The sequence below is a fragment of the Sus scrofa genome, chromosome 11, assembly GCF_054392235.1.
Source record: "Sus scrofa isolate SSC_HxYL_T2T_F1_AM1 chromosome 11, Sscrofa_HxYL_maternal_Yorkshire_Landrace_v2.0, whole genome shotgun sequence".
Taxonomy (NCBI): domain Eukaryota; kingdom Metazoa; phylum Chordata; class Mammalia; order Artiodactyla; family Suidae; genus Sus; species Sus scrofa.
In genome coordinates, this window is record NC_139393.1 from 7,947,512 (window position 1) to 7,963,718 (window position 16,207).

The 16,207-nt window shown below is 41.5% G+C and overlaps 2 protein-coding genes across 15 annotated transcripts in view; one reads left to right on the forward strand and one right to left on the reverse strand.

The window, feature by feature from the left end:
* HMGB1 (high mobility group box 1) overlaps window positions 1–14,101 on the reverse strand; it is a 125,901-nt gene extending 111,800 nt beyond the window's left edge. For 3 of the 9 annotated variants that reach the window (XM_005668317.4, XM_084981149.1, XM_084981146.1), the window contains exon 1: window positions 13,999–14,101. The gene's annotated coding sequence lies outside the window, so the exon portion shown is untranslated. Of the gene's footprint in view, window positions 1–13,482; window positions 13,875–13,933 lie in introns of those variants that run through there. The other 6 variants (XM_021065159.2, XM_084981151.1, XM_084981150.1 and 3 more) reach the window with 3 other exon arrangements.
* Window positions 14,102–14,225: 124 nt separating this feature from the next.
* USPL1 (ubiquitin specific peptidase like 1) overlaps window positions 14,226–16,207 on the forward strand; it is a 39,896-nt gene continuing 37,914 nt past the window's right edge. For all 6 annotated transcript variants that reach the window (XR_014819039.1, XR_014819040.1, XM_084981306.1 and 3 more), the window contains exon 1: window positions 14,226–14,395. The gene's annotated coding sequence lies outside the window, so the exon portion shown is untranslated. The remainder of the gene's footprint in view (window positions 14,396–16,207) is intronic.

Genomic DNA, 16,207 nt, shown 5'->3' on the forward strand with positions numbered 1-16,207 from the left:
AAGAATGCTTCATAACCCATACTTTAAGGTTTTTTCCTCTTGAGATTTCCAAGTTTAAAAAAAAAAAAACGGACTTTTTTTAATGTATAAAAATCACAATAACCTTAGAAGCTCTGTGACTAGTCATAGCCAGCAGGCTCCATTTCTCTTCGATCAGCCCTAAGGAAGGACAATTATTTAGTTTAAACCAGATAAAAGCAAGGGAAAGAGTTCTAAAGCAGAGATGACCAAAGGAGCCCATCTGGTTGGGTTCTCCTGTCTTACGAAAAACGTAACAGCAGTATCTCATCTTTTTTTCCCTCTATGGTTTTCTCTGGGGCTTTGATGAGGGGATTTCTTCAGTTTATCTGACTAAATTTCAAGGCTTTCCTTCCAATTCTGACATACAAACACTTGCTCATTCCCACCTATTTATTATTCCCGCATCGGTATTTACAATCCAGATGTCTCTCCTGAGATGAAGACTCATATCTCTTAATCACCGGAAGGAATAACCTCCTCATGGAGGAACCTGGAGTCAGTTCATTCACTCCGCTTTTTCTCTTCTCCCTCCACTGTTAACACCTTTTTCCCCTAAACTGCCAGACTAAGACCTACTTACACACCATTTCTTCTGGGAGACCATGCAAGAATCGCCAGGCCTCAATTAGGTCTAAGCCTTTCTTGAAATTATAGTACTTATCTTGACACGTTATCACAGTTGCATGTATTATTAAAATTGTACATTATTACAAGAGTACCTCTCACCTGACCATTCATTCAACAAACATAAAAGGTGGCAATAAATGATGCAGTACAAAAAAATAGAACACGGGGAGAGGCTGCACCCACTCCGTGGAAGAGGTGCCCTTTTCAATTTGCACAGAGAAAAGGCTGCTCTTCAAGTGGTATGTGTGTGGTGTTTGTAGACAAGGATTCTGTAGGTACTTACAGATTTGATCCTAATGAGATGTGAAGCCACTGGAATGTGTTGAGCAAAGGAATGACATGATCTGATTTATGTTTTTACATGATACACTGGTTGCTATATGGAGAATGAACTGTAGGGAGCCAGGGAAGGAAGCCAGGAGAACAGAAGGCTACTGCTATAACCCAGTGATCCTCAACTGGAAGCAATTCGGCCTCCCAGGGGACATTTTAGCAATGTCTCCTGACATTTTTGGTTGTCAAAACTGTGGGAGAGTTGCTTACATCTAGTGGGCAGAGGCTAGAGATACTGCCAAGCATCCTACAATGCACAGGACGGTCTACCCCCTCCCAAAGAACTACTGGTCATAAATGTCAGCAGTGCCAAGGCTGAGAAACTCTGGTATAACCTGTGACAGAATGGGGGCCTGGATTAAGATGGTGGTGGGGACTGGAGTTCCCCTGCGGCACAGGACCCAGTGTTACTTCTGTGGCTGGCGTAGCTGCTGTGGTGTAGGTTTGATCACTGGCCCGGAAAATTGTGTATGCCATGGGTGCCACCGGGAGGGTGGGGAATGGTGGGGGGAACAGTGGAGAAGTGCTGAGATTTTGCATATATTTTAAAAGTAGAGCGAAAAAGAAGGATCAAAAATGATACCAAGGAAGTTCCCCTTGTGGTTTAGCGGTAACAAACCTGACTAGCATCCAGGAGGATGAGGTTTAGATCCCTGGCCTTGCTCAGTGGGTTTAGGATGTGGCGTTGCCATGAGCTGTGGTGTAGGTAGCAGACACGGCTTGGATTCCATATTGCTGTGGCTGTGGTGTAGGCCAGCAGCTGTAGCTCTGATTCGAACCCTAGCCTGCGAACTTATATATGCCGCAGGTGCAGCCCTGAAAAAAAAGAAAACAACAACAAAAACAACAAAAAAAATCCAAGTGTCTCACCTGAGCAATCAGAAGAATGAAGTGACTTGTATTGAGATGAGGAAGGATGTGGGAGCAGCAGGTAGGGAACAGGTGCTTTGTTATATTTGGGGGTGAGCAGAAATAAGTGATGGGACTCAAACATTAAGTTGTGGACACACAAAATTTGAAATGTCTATGTACTTGGTGTCATGTGAATATATCAATCAGGTAGGCAAATGAATATATGAGTCTGACGTTCATGGGCAAGGTTGGGGCTGGAGATATACACTTGGGACTAAGCATCTGTATGATATTTAAAGCTATAGGACAGGATAACACTATTTAGAGAACAAAGGCACACTGAGAAGAGATCTGAGCTCTGAGGCATTCCAGTGTTTAAAGAGAAGGAGGAATCACAAAAGATACTAAGATGATGAAGGAGAAGACTTGAGATAGGAGGAGGAGAGGAGAGAATAACTGATCAGCTGTGTCAAACACTGCTCAGATGTCAAAAGGAAAATGAGGACGGAGAAATACCACCAGACCTGGCAAGACGGATGTGGAGATGAACAGTTTTGGTGGGGAAGTAGGGATGAAAACCTATCTGAATAATAATCTGAAGAGTAGAGGAAGGTAGAGATAGCAGCTATAAACAATGATGTACTTTCTTGAGGTCTTTGCAAACCTGAGTAAAGAAACAATAGCATAGGGGTGAGGGGATGATTTTTTCCTCACAATTTTTTTTTTTTTCCTTTTAAGGGCTGCCCTGCAGCATATGCCTATGAAGACTCCAGGCTAGCGGTCAAATTGGAGCTGCACCTGCTGGCCTACACCACAGCCATGGCAATGCCAGATCTGAGCCATACCTACGACCTACACCACAGCTCATGGCAACGGTGGATCCTTAACCCACTGAGCGAGGCCAGGGATTGAACCTGCATCCTCCAATGAACTGGCTGCGTTCGTTACTGCTGAGCCACAATGGGAACTCCTCTCCCAATTTCTTATTTCACATCCGGACACATTCAGAAAAGTTGATAGTATGACAACTCCCCTTATATCTACCACAGAGTTTCAGAATTTAATCCCATCATATTGGTTTTTCCTGCATATACACATACATATATACACACACTTTTCTGAATATTGAAGATAATTTCACCTCTAAATATACTTCACATACACCTCCTAAAAAGAAGGTTATTCTCCTGCATAATCATAATAACCATTAACACAACCAGGAAAATAAAAAATATATTCACAACTGTATTCTACAGCTAGGTATACTCAAATTCCTGCAATGTGTTTTACAGCATTTTTCTTCAAGCCAGGATTTAATCCAAGCCCATGAATTGCCTTTGGTTACCAGGTTTCTTTGATCTCTCTTGATAACTTCCTGAAAAGACCTGTCTTATGGACTGGATTAGATTGGTTCTTTTTTTTTTTTTTTTTTTTTTTTTTGTCTTTTTGCTATTTCTTTGGGCCGCTCCCGCGGCATATGGAGGTTCCCAGGCTAGGGGTCCAATCGGAGCTGTAGCCACCGGCCTACGCCAGAGCCACAGCAACGCAGGATCCGAGCCGAGTCTGCAACCCACACCACAGCTCATGGCACGGCCGGATCATTAACCCACTGAGCAAGGGCAGGGACCGAACCCGCAACCTCATGGTTCCTAGTCAGATTCGTTAACCGCTGTGCCACGACGGGAACTCCAGATTGGTTCTGGCACAATATCCTAAATTAACATTTCCCAACTTTCCTATATCTCTTTGCAAAGTCTTTCATTTTCAGAAAATTCTGTTTATTCCAAGATTTTTTTTTTTTTTTCATTTAACTGTCACCTATTAGCTCAGAAGACTCAGTAACTTTCAGGGCTTATAAACTCTATATTCAGAAAAAATATACTACTGTTTCTCATTTACTCTAAAGAATTCATGGGAGGTATCATCCTAAAGCTAATCAGTACCCACACCAAACATCATTTTATTGATTAATCATGACAAATTATATTTGGAAAGTAAAATAAGTTCTCTGAAATTTCTTTCCTGATTAGCAAAATAGTGCTTCCTGGTACTTGAGGGTGAAAGCTGCTGTCAAAGATGCCTACATGCCTGGAAATTTTAACAGCCAGATGAGTTTGCTGGGCTGGTGCTGGCAATGTTCTGTACACTGTTCTACACAGGAAACAGCTTAACTACAGATGAAAAATTTGATTACACTCATATTTGGGCTCCTATAACCGGTCATTCATGTATAAATTCTTTAAATGACTTAACGTTCTTTAAGCAATTCAAAATGCAAATTGACACAATGTTTACAGCCAGAATTCCAAGAACATTTAGGCACTGTCGATTTATCTTAAAATATTTTGTCATAATCTTCAAATTATTATCTTTTCCATAGTGGTGGAAAGCATTAAAAATAGAACTTTTTACACAAATAAGTTTTATATTATTTTTTTGGTCTTTTTAAAAAATTTTATATTCTTTAATTCAATGAACATTTTAAGTTCCTTCTAACTTATATTGCTATTTTTTGCTATTTTACAAAACCTGAAATTATTTAGCATGTTATATGAAATCTAAATTACGATGAAATAAATGAGTTCATCTCATATGAAATAAATGAGTAAAATAAATAATGATTTTTAACCATTTTCTTTCACTTATTTGGACTTCTTTAGTGCTTTGGCATTAGAACTTGAATGAAACCACTAACACTTCAAGTGTTGACTTTCAGCTCCTCTGGGCCTGTGGACTATTGCAGGGTGGTAAATGACCTTCCCTCGCCTTCCAGTCCACCTCATCCTGCTGACTGCTGCAACGAACCCTCACTTGAATAAAGCAGAAGCTGGGAATCAGACTTCATGAAGCACTTCCCATGAGACTAGTAGTAAATTATTAATTCATATAAAAATCAAAATTGTATCTTACAATAAGCCAGCCTGTAGATCACCTGAACTCTCACAGGATATCTGGAAGACTATAATCTTTGTAAACTTTTGATTTAGACACAGAGCTAGACAGGAAAGATGGACCAACCAGCAGTAGAAAAATCATCCCCTCAATTTATCCTCCAGGGCAGGAAATTACACAGTAATATACACAAAAATACAACTATTTCATAGAACTACCATTAACATTTTAATAATTTTAATGAGATCTTAAATATTATTATTTGCTCTCATATGAAGCCATGTGAGGTAAGAATATTAAACATGTTACAGATTTGTTGTAGCCCCCTCCTGGATGGGCTCCAAAGGCCCTGCCTCCTGGTATTCAAACCCTGTGTGGGTCCCTCCTACATTAATAAAGTGGGTCTGTGCAACAGAGTAATGGTACGCCACCTCTAAAGCTGGATTATAACACACACTGTGGTGTCTGACTCTCTCTCAGATCACCCGCTCCGGGGGAAGCCAAGCTGCGATGCCAGGAGGACACTCAGGCCGACTTCTGGTGACTGTGCCCACTGGAGACCCTGAACTGGAACTGCCCAGCTACATTGCTCCCAGCTTCCCGACCCACAGAAACTGTGAAATAATGTCTGTTGTCTTTTAAGCTGTTTCAGGGGAATTTCTTACAAAGCAAAAGATAATTAATATAATAGTATATGTTAATTGGTTTGGAGTTCTAACTTTATGACTTCTCATTTAGGTGTTAAAAATCACAGCATGCTGATGCAAAGTAGGAAAAAAAGAAAAAAAATCCACTAAAAAATAGCTGCTGAGTACCACTGAGGGCAAAAAAGCTCTCTCATACTCCACATGAAACTTCCTTAAGCGAACAGTCATAGTCGACCTCAAACTTCTCACTAATTCCTCCCAGAGCAGGAGGGAGCAACCGGTCTGGTAACAAGCTGGAGGCTCAGCTCCCTCTCTCCTCATCTGGGACCTGTGCGACTGAAGAGAGCCACGTGTTCTGCTCTGCTCCCTGCTACACAGTGAAGGTCGTGGGGCAAGCTCTATTCCTGCAGGTACCTCAGCTATACTTTCCTGACAACTTTTTCAATAATTAAACTCATATTTGAACCTTCATCTGAGTTCTATGCCTTATTTCTTTTTTTTTTTTTTTTTTTTTTTTTGTCTTTTTGCTATTTCTTTGGGCCGCTCCCTTGGCATATGGAGGTTCCCAGGCTAGGGGTCCAATCGGAGCTGTAGCCACCGGCCTACACCAGAGCCACAGCAACGCGGGATCCGAGCCGCGTCTGCAACCTACACCACAGCTCACGGCAACGCCGGATCGTTAACCCACTGAGCAAGCGCAGGGATCGAACCCGCAACCTCATGGTTCCTAGTCGGATTCGTTAACCACTGCGCCACGACGGGAACTCCTCTATGCCTTATTTCTTAACTGGATCCAAACTTCAGCAGGGGGGAAAAAAAAGGGCAACTTATCCTCTCGACTAAATACACAGTACTACCACGGGTATTTTGTGCCCTTGAGTTTACAGTCTTTTGGGGTATAAAGTAAAACACCTGAGGGGTTACATAATAATTTAAGAATTACCTAACAAATATAAACTATAAGGAACACATGATTATTATCACATAGGTGAGAAATTATGATCATCTGTGAAAATCACAAAATCTGAAAGAGAAAGGTAAAAACACAGGTGCCCCCCGCAATGCCAAACCCACAAACTCAGGAACAGGACCCAAGCAACTGCATTTTTAATAAGTTCTAATACGATGCTGATTCATTCCAATTTAAGAACCCAAGATAACACACTGAGAGTATAATGACTTTGGAAAAACGGAGACTGCTATGAGCTAGCAAAGGAAAAATTACAGCAAATAGAACCTGAAGCACACTTGAAAGGGTTTAGATGAGGTGGAAGAGGATGAGGGGAAACCAACATTTGCTGAAGGCTTATATAACTGCCAGATACTCTTCTATGCATTACCTCATTTAAGACAACTTCAGTTCAAACTGAGGCTGAGAGAGATTAAACAATTTGCCTGAGGTCACAAAGCTAGTTAAATGACAGAATGGGATTAACAGATATTTTCATTTTAAAGATGAAACTGAGCCTCAGAGAGGTAAAATATTTTGTTAGAAGTAGCAAGATTGGAAAGTGGCAGAACTGTGATTAATCAGTGACCAAGATGAAATCAGGTCTGTGAATCTAAAGGCTATGCTTTTTGTAAAAATTAAGTGGGGATGGAGAGGGTCTATATTGCTTAGGAAAACCAGCAAAGGTAGGAAAGCAAAAACAAACTTAAAAAGAAATCACATTAGAACATTACAAAACAGACTACATTTTAACCTGTGATACAGCTAGAAAACCATACATTGAAGACTACCAGTTGGCTTAAAAACCACTTAAAAATAATTTTTAATCATTATAGTTTTGTCGGAGTTCCCATCGTGGCGCAGTGGTTAATGAATCCGACTAGGAACCATGAGGTTGCAGGTTCGATCCCTGGCCTTGCTCAGTGGGTTAAGGATCTGGCATTGCCATGAGCTGTGGTGTGGGTCACAGATTCGGCTCTGGCGTAGGCCCGTGGCTACAGCTCCAATTAGACCCCTAGCCTAGGAACCTCCATATGCCGCAGGAGCAGCCCTAGAAAAGGCAAAAAGACAAAATAAAAAAATAAAAAATCATTATAGTTTTGTCTCAGTTAGTTTACTAAATAATTACTGCCCTTAGCAGTCAGAATCAAATTGTTAGACTGAACTGACGACTTAGCAACTAGGTGGCAAGTACCAACCTAGTAAAAATAGCCAAAATAATTTTATGATTAGCCTTAAATTTAGAAGTGTAATGTTAAGGTCTGAGTAATTTTATTTATAACTGAAATCTTTAAAGACTGCTTTATGACAATGTATTATAAGACTTCTTTGTGGTCAACATTACTACTTTAAGGACTTTTAAAAAAGTGAAACTAAACAGTTATTGTCTTTATTCTCCATGTATAGGGACTTGAGTTCTACTTTGCTATTGTCAAGACCAAAACCAAAGCTCAATGCTGTGAGGCCCTTCCTGTAACTAAAATTAATCATTTTTCTTTATTGCTGGCACATAATATTGCTTGTGCACCTCCGTTTAGTATTTATTTCATTTTGCCTTGTATGAAAGCTATTTGTTTACAAATGTTTCTGCTTCTCTTTAGGGATAAGGATACGCATTATGCACTTTTGTATTCACCCAGCATTTGGTACAGTACCTTGCACGTTCAATAAAGGTTTGCAGATGAATAAGTTCATATTTTTCTCAATAAGAAGATAAGCATATGAATAACATGTATATTTTCCAAACCAACCCTGGACTAATGAATACAGAAAGATGCGGAAATATTCCACTGAAAACATTCCACTTTAAGAGGAGGTTTGGTCAGCCATATAAACTGGGAATTGGGAGCTACCAAGATCATTTATTCATCAACAAATACAGACTAGGTACCAGGTAATGGATATATAGCAGTGAACAAAACAGATGTAGTCCTTGCCCTCACGAAGCTCACACCTAGTTGGAAGACAGTATCATATATACATATATTATATATAATATACATACATACACCCACACGCTATGAAGGCAACAAGCAGCAGGTGAGGCAGGTGGTAATGAGGAATTAGAGTGGGGGTAGAGGGAAAAGGGCTGCTCATATAGGGTGGACAGCTTGACAAACAAATTTGAAGCTGAGACTTGAAGGGTGAGTCAGTTATGCAAAGAGCAGAGTCAGCGATCAGAGCCCTAAAGGTGTTTGTAGCAGTCATGTGCCCCAATGCCAGTTTGCGGGGAATACGGTTATTAACAGCATATTCCTCAAGCTTCTACTTTTTCAATTCTTTTGTTTCTATCGCCACTTCTCCTTTTCTGATGATTGAGATTTTCCTGGCCAAATTAAATGATGGCATTAACTCTGGGGAATGTAAGACTGAATAATCATGATTTCCTTTCAGTCCTTATGACTGATAAATTCATCTCAAAGTGACAACTCTGCCCCAATTAGGAAAAGAGCGTTTCTCTATGTCAGCTTTAATTTTTTGATTTGGAGCCCTTCTGATTGCTCATCAACATACTGTGTGATTACTTCAACAATTACTTATAGAATGTTATTTTGTCATCAGAAAACTGCACTGCTGCTTTCAGAGCTGTTACTTTAGAGGTAGGCAGAGGAATGGTACCTAAAGCAGTCCCTGATCATTGAGCATTCTCAGATCTGCTGGAGCTACATGTTAAATTAGAATAGCATGTGACATACTGGAAAAAGCCCCGGATTATAAATGGTAGGTTCTAGTCGCAGGTCTGCCACTGTTTTATGCAAATCTGGGTAAACTGTTTACTTCTTTCAGGCTTAATTTTTTTTCTTTTCTTTCTTTTTTTTTTTTAAAGGGCCGAAACCACAGCATATGGCAGTTCCCAGGAAGGGGGGTCGAATAGGAGCTGCAGCTGCCAGCCTATGCCAGAGCCACAGCAACTCCTGATCTGAGCTGGGTCTGCAAACTACACTGCAGCTCACAGCAATGCTGGATCCTTAACCCACTGAGAGAGGCCCGGGATCAAACCCACATTGTCATGGATACTAGTCGGGTTTGTTACCACTGGGCCACAATGGGAACTCCTAGGCCTAATTTTCTTTTTGGCTAAGGGAAATAGATAGACGTTGCATCTTACACAAATTCAACTATGTGCTTGGCAAAAAATGTAAAAGAAAAATATCAACTTAAATAGCACTCACGAAGGACATGCCCTGGAGTGAGAATGAGCTGGAAAGCATAAACCTGTTCTTACATCAATTGCCCCCACTGAAAATCTCACTCTGCTGCATGATTTTAGTGTTTAAAACTTTATATTTCTTTTTGTTTAAGACAAGGTCCCACACATAATCCACTTATTTTACCTACGACTTAAATGAAGAAGCTCAATGAAAAATTCAGGTGATTTATTTCTCTCATGTTTACTTTAGAACCAAACTGGATGTTGAGCCTACTATGCCACCATATTATCTGCCATGGGGAACACGTAAGTCAAAGTTGATGGAATTCTATAAATGCTCTGTTACGACCCTGATTTATCAATTTTTTTATGTTATTGGTTACTAAATAACATATTTTATTAACTAGGTCACTATGCCAATAGAGCTGTCTAGGGCACAGATATATTCACATATACGGAAAATGATGTTCAAAGTTATCCACTGCATAATGCTTTTAATAAGGCAAAAACCTAAATATCCAAAGAGAGATGACTGATGAAATGATCCATCATATGATGGAACATTATGCAGCCATTAGAAAGAATGAGGAAAGTGTGTATAATGACACATAGAACTTCTAAGATAAACAAAAAATAAGATACACAAACCATGCATAGCATGAACCATTTATGTAAAAAAAGCAAGAAAAATAAAACAAATACAGTACTTATTTACTTGTATATGCACACATTTTGGGGGGGAAATATTTAAGAAACTACTAGCACTGGCTGTTTCCTAGGCAAGGAACTGGATGGCTGAGGGACAGAAGTGGAAGGAAGAGTTTTCACTGAATATTCTTCTACCTTTTGAATTCTGAGCCATGTGAATATATTGCCTAGCCAAAAGAAAACATAAAATTTAGATAAGCAAGAAGGTAGTTTGAGAAGAAAACAGGATCATATTCTTAGTGGAAAACATTTATAAAAAATAGGCACAGTTCTAAGGATAAATACCTGCTGGTAGAATGTTGGAACCATACGGGACCGTCCTTAAAAGATCCATCTAACCCCAATTTTTCACTTTATAGATATGTAAACCAAGGTCTTGAAAAATGAAGTGATTTGTGTAAGGTCACATGGCAGAAGAATTAGCATTAGAAATCAGAAATTCCAATGAAGACTCTTCATTGTCTTCTTTATGTATTTTCATTTTGTGTGTGCAAAACAGAGCCAAGTCAGTTTAGGCTACACAATCGGCTGTCAGGTTCTGTCTAAATTTTAGAGTCTGAAGTACAAAATAACCTCAAACCTTGGGACTACTAATTTCTTGTGTGGTCACTATATGGCTATGCTTACAGATAGGCTATGCATCTCTATCACTGCACATGAGCAATATGGTAAATCTATCCTGACTCAACTGAATTCATTGAGGACAAGAACTAAAATGTTCTAAGTTATTTTTTAAATATGCACATGTACTGCAAAAATATTAATATAGGTTCACATTCCCTAACCAAAACCGAGGGACTGAATGTGTTTTGTAAGTAAGAATTTGGGGAATTTTAAACTGTTACAAGGTACACAAATCATTATGGAACAACTCATCAGTGGCCAAGGGCAGCACCCCATAATCAAGCATATTAATATTTCTGCAGTAAAACATGTGGGATGAATAAAGATATATGTATATATATATAAATTCTCATTAGTTCAGGTCACATTTTCCCACCAAATGAATTTTGTCTCCAAGCTTAAAAAGGTTTTGCTTTTCAAAGCCTTCTAAATGTTGGAGTTGTATGATATAAGATTGCAGGTACTCACGAAGGTGCTGCTAGAAAGTGTGGTTAGTCACTGCGACTCTCATCTTTTTGATGAGACTAGCACAAGCAATTACAGCAAACAGCTTTATATCCCATGTTTGGGCAGACTTGTTTTGTCATTAAGGAATCCAATCCAGCAGAGGAGGGCAAAAGCTTAAACTGTGAGAAAAGAAAATTAAAAAAAAAAAAAAAAAAAGCAAAAACAGGAGTTCCAGTCGTGGTGAAGCAGAAACAAATCCAACTAGGAACTATGAGGTTGTGGGTTCCATCCCTGACCTTGCTCAGTGGGTTAATGATCCAGCATTGCCATGAGCTGTGGTGTAGGCCGGCAGCTGTAGCTCCTATTAAACCCCTAGCCTAGGAATCTCCATAAGCCTCGGGTGTGGCCCTAAAAAGCAAAAGAAAAAAAAGCCACCTTAATTGTAGCTGCTCATTAATTACTAATTTATTATTATTATTATTATTATTTTTTAGAGCCGCACCCTCGGCCTATGGAGGTTCCCAGGCTAGGGGTCTAATCAGAGCTGTTGCTGCCAGCCTATGCCAGAGCCACAGCAATAACAGATCCGAGCCTTGTCTGGGACCCACACCACAGCTCTTGGCAATGCCGGATCCTTAACCCACTGAGCAAAGCCAGGGATTGAATCCAAAACCTCATGGTTCCTAGTCGGATTCGTTTCTGCTGTGCCAGGACGGGAACTCCTATTATTATTAAAAAAAAACCAAAAAACAACTTCATTTGATTAGATCACATTAGTTTTGTTATTTTTGGCAGAGCCTGAAGCATGTGGAAGTCCCTGGGCCAGTGACAGAACTTGCTGGGGCCACAGCCTGATCCTTAATCTGTTGCACTAAAAGAGAACTTTGTAGATCTCATTAGTTTTTAAGCGGTAAAAGGTAAACGAAATTGCTGTCCCACATTACTGAAGAGGGTATCAAGGCAATGAGCTTGAATCCTACTGGAAGGTAACTGCACTCTTTCTGGGACTAAATGTTAAAGAGAGGCATTCCAAATATACTGTTGAAGCAAAAATGTATACAATTTTCTCAGCTTAGGACCATTACTCCTATAAGCAAATGGAAAATTTTCCAGTCGACCTGTCCTGATTTCATGTTAGTACCCTTCTTTTAATCTTATAAAGTTTTATATGACTTTTCCTACTATTTAAAAAGGGAAAAGCTGTGGAATCAAAACACAGCACACACTAAAATCCATTCTTTTCTTTCCACAACCCAAGCCCCACCTCCATTTTATTTCTATTTTTTGTTACTATACATATTTTTTCCCTAGCAAAATAATCAAATTTGCACAAAAAGATTACAAATAAACTTTGCAGACAACAATGTTTGATATAATTCAGTTTGGTGATGTTGATTTTCCTCTTTAAAATTTTAGGTTAATTTTGACGGAATCAATTATTTTGTTCAATGGAATAAACATTCGGCAAATGTTTTTATTACAAAATAGAGTGTATTCTATTCTAAAAATGGAAATAGCAATGTTGAAAGAGAAAAATCTGGGTCTTCGCTACTATTTCAGGACGAAATGCTACATTCTCATATTTTCATCATAATTCATCAAAATAAAAAACCTAATTAGCAAGATCTTACAACAAATATACCAGCACATTAGTAATCTAGTACAACAAAAAGGTAAACAAAAGCTATTTTTCAGTCTAGCGAAAAACAAAACAAACTCCCTGTTGGATTTCTTGGCTATCTGCATTCAGAAGTACGGAAAACTGAACTCCTCAGTGAAGAATTCCTTGGTACACGGGACCTACTTCCTCTACCCTATCAAAATTTTCAGCAGTATTCCAGAATATAACGATTTAGTTTGGGACCAATAATAAAAAAGCCCCATAGTCCAAAATGCCAATAGTGGTTCTTCTGTACTGAAACGGTCAGAAACTACATATTGTTATTCCTGGACACAGAACCAATCGAGCGAAGGACTTCTGGAATATGCTGCCCGCAAGATTCAGAATGCAGACTCAGAAATAGCACACGAGATCACGATGTCCCCTAAGCCACATGACCTTCCTATGAAAGCAGAGCCTTAAACTTATAGACTACACGACAACTCCCCCTTTCCCTGAGTTAAAACAAGGCAGGGCAGCTGACAAGAGTGCAGCAGGGACCCTCCGGCTACTGATAAGTAAGAAAGGGTCCTGGCGCTCAAAGTCCCTGCGCTTTGGCTACTCCCCTTACCGTTAGAAGATCTGGGAGGGAGCAAAGGAGGAGAAACACCCAGAATCCTGGTGGAAAAGCCCCTGGCCTCGCAGATGGGGTTTAGGGAGACAGGGAGGGGCAGCTCCGTGTGTGGTGACCCTTTGTGAACACGCAATGTGGCAGCTCGGCTCCCACTGAGGCTTTAGGAGAGCGAACTACGGGGGCCTTGCGCAGCCCGCCGTCGAGGAGACCTCGTTGCTGCAGGGGGGCGCCGGCCAAGAGCCTCCATCACACCCTCCGCCTGCTGGGTAGCCCTTCCTCCTCGCCCGCCCGGCCACCCACCCAAGTCACTCAAGGGCGCATCAGCTTCCGACCCGGGCTCGCATCGCTAGTGCGCAACGGGACGCGCGCCTGCCTCTTAGCGTAATCCCTCCGCTGCCGGCTGCGCACTAGTTTTAATCACGCCCCACCCCCTGGTCGCTGGCGTCACCTCCACCACTCAAGCGCTTTCCATCAGCTTCCAGAAATGTCGCCTCCCCAAACCCAGCCACTCACAGAAGGCGGACTCTGCAGGCACCGGCCCCGCCCCTGAAGCTGCGGCTGCGGCTGCCAGCCGGGTGATTAAGGTATTAGGGTAGAGTTACAGCCCCGCCTCTCTGCGGAGGCCGGCCGGAAGTGTTCCGTTCCTCATCCTCCCCGCCACACTTACGTCCTTCCAGGCCCCGCGCGGAGCAGGAAGGGGAACTTTTTAGCGGCGGACTCTAGCCGGAAGCTGCTTTCCTAGCGGAGGGGCCGGTGGGGGAGGAGCAGGCAGGGTGGAACGTGGGTTGAACGTTGCACTCGTGGTGTGGAGCTCAGGCTGGAACAGGAGTTTGGAGGAAGCTGGTACGAAGAAGTGGAGAGTCCGCTGAGGATAAAAGAGCAGACGGAATAGTTTCCTTCGGCTGCCGAAGTAAGGAAAAGGGACAGAGCTGGGCGACCCATGGGATAGTCGGCTCGCCGAAAGGATGGGCTAAGCTGGGAGGGGGAAAGGGTGGGACTAGGTTTTGGTGGGAAGGTTTGGTGATTAAGGTATTAGGGTAGAGTTACAGATACGTTTGCACTCAAGAGAGGTAAAAACTGAAGAGAAACCAGAGGTCCCCCCCCTCCCCCGCCCCAAAGAGCATGGAGATGGGGAGAGTTAACAGAACCTTGCGCCTCCTCGGGTTTCCAAGATTGGGTTTCGAAACTGTCGTCTGTTAGTCTGTGATTCAGGACTGCTGGGTTGGGTACCAAATAGGTCTGGGCGGCGAAAGCCGACCCCATTCCTCGGTTTCAAGTCTGTTGTGGCCTCACCTTTGACAGTTCGTTTGCTGAGCCCACCTGGTCTTGGAGGGAAAGCTTCGAACAGACGGTTCTCTGGGTTTCCCCATTTTGCACACGGGCTGTGAGTTAAGCTTAATTGCTTCTTTCACTATCCCCAGGGCCAGATTTACACTTTCGTTGTGCTGTGACTGGGTCCATACTGGTCTAGTAATTCACACGCAGGCTTCTGGAGCATAGTCGAAGTAATGAAGCGGGGAGAGGTCAGGAAAAAGATGCTGGAGGTGAAATGGAGTAGAGGAGAAGACTGGAAAGCCATTGGTGTCAGTTCAGTGAGCTTTAGGTCATAGCACTACCTTTAGGTTGTACTGAGCTGTTTGGATTTTCCCATGATCAGAGTGAAGTCAGTAGATGGTTTTAAGCTGAGCAGCAGCAGACTCCAGACTTGTTTTATAGAAGCATCACTTTGGCAGTGATACAGAGTGAGGATGGGATGGAAAGAGAGGTGGAGATTTGAGATGCTTCCAAAGAACTATCCATAGAATTTGATGTTTTTCACTAAATGATGAAGAGGGAAATGAAAGAGTAAAGAACCGCTCAAATTTTCTAGTATGCGTGTTTGTAAGAATGGAGGTGCCAAAGTATATATGAGAGAGAAGGAGAGGAGCAGGTGATTTTTGAAGAGAGGACAACGAAAGCAGTCATTTAAGGCCAAATTTGTAAGAATCACTCCAGGGTTTTGTACATAGAACACAGTAAATCGTATTTGGAAGAACTGAATAGCCAGCCTCTGGTATTTTCAATTAAAGTGAATTTTCTTTTGGGGGTTCTGCATATTCAGGATTTCAACCACCAACCTACCTGTTTTTACCATTGAAATGTGGGATGATGGGATTAGGAGAGCAGATTTGAAGGCTCTTGTTTTACTTAGAGAAGTTGTAGGGAGGAGCAGAAACCAGATGGAAAAGTTTTCTTAATCCCATCAAAAACAATTTATTCAAGATACATAGCTTCTCAGCTTTTCTTTTGAGAAAACTGCAGAATGATACAAGATGAGTATTTTCTTTTTCTTTTCTTTTTTTTTTTTTGTCTTTTTGCCATTTTTTGGGCCACTCCCGTGGCATATGGAGGTTCCCAGGCTAGGGGTCGAATCGGTGCTGTAGCCACAGCCTACAGCAACCTCATGGTTCCTAGTCAGATTCGTTAACCACTGAGCCACGACGGGAACTCCACAAGATGAGTATTTTCTGCAAAAAGTATAAAATTAGTTCTAAACAAATAGTAAAATTTCCTACATGTCGGGTGCTAAGCATTTTACATGTTATTGCATATAATTCTTTTTTTTTGTCTTTTTGCCTTTTCTAGGGCTGCTTCCCCGCGGCACATGGAGGTTCCCAGGCTAGGGGTCTAATCTGAGCTGTAGCTGCTGGCCTACGCCAGAGCCACAGCAACGCAGGATCCT